An 856-nucleotide genomic window follows, 5' to 3' on the forward strand; every position below is an offset into this window, starting at 1 on the left:
TCTTCCCCCACCTCTCCGCCTCTCCCTCCTCTCCCTTCTCCCCCCTCCACCCTCTGCCTTCCCTCACTCCCCCTGTCTCCCCTCTCCTCCTTCGGGCTCAGCAACACGTGTGTGACGTATGTCTTTACCCCTTAATTTTCGAAAAGGCCACACACCGCTTCGCACAACTGTTAATGTACCACCTCGGCTCGAACGCAACATTTGCACCCTGGTCGCGTGCCTCCCGGCAAGGAAACGTGAGCAGGAGAGGGAGCAGATAAAGTCCTTAGAAACGTTTCAGAAAGCGCGGCCAAATACCAGCTAAGGGATCTGCAGGGGAAGATGCCACGCGGAACTGGGCATCAAAGGGAAAACCTCGGGGGAGACGAAGGGATGGGAATTGTAAGTTTGAGAGAGACTTTTGTGATCGAGGTGAGGATAGCAGTCACTCGTCATCGGAACAGCCTTCAAACGGAGGAGGCTGGCGGTGGCCCGAGGAGGGGCCCCTAACGTCTCCTATGGTCATTTATAGTCTCTCCAAGTTACTTCACTCTCCTTGGATGGGGACATCAAGCGTTTCAAAAAGGGTGTTTGTGGCATTTCCGTATGCTTTTTAAAATCGCGGACGGCAGGGAGGCCAGGGACGGCAAGCCCGGCCAGCNGGAGCTGCCCAAACCTCTGAGGACGCGGGGCCCAGGAACGGGAGTCGGAAGCAGACGGGGGCTGCGCCCCAGGGGCTGACAGGATGCGCGCGGTTCCCGTGCCCGCAGGTAATGGGTTAAGAACCGCGCCTGGGTGGCTCAGTCGGTTAAGCGTCCCACTTCAGCTCAGGTCATGATCTCATGGTTCGTGGGTTCGAGCCCCGCGTCGGGCTCTG

The 856-nt window shown here is 58.4% G+C and overlaps 1 long non-coding RNA gene across 1 annotated transcript in view; it reads left to right on the top strand.

Moving 5' to 3' along the window:
* Positions 1–647: 647 nt before the first annotated feature.
* The window catches only part of LOC144240144 (uncharacterized), a 40,102-nt gene continuing 39,893 nt past the window's right edge, over positions 648–856 (top strand). The window contains exon 1 of the long non-coding RNA XR_013337614.1: positions 648–749. This is a non-coding gene — a long non-coding RNA (uncharacterized LOC144240144). The remainder of the gene's footprint in view (positions 750–856) is intronic.

The sequence above is a fragment of the Crocuta crocuta genome, unplaced genomic scaffold (assembly GCF_008692635.1).
Source record: "Crocuta crocuta isolate KB4526 unplaced genomic scaffold, BGI_CrCroc_1.0 scaffold81, whole genome shotgun sequence".
Classification (NCBI taxonomy): Eukaryota; Metazoa; Chordata; class Mammalia; order Carnivora; family Hyaenidae; genus Crocuta; species Crocuta crocuta.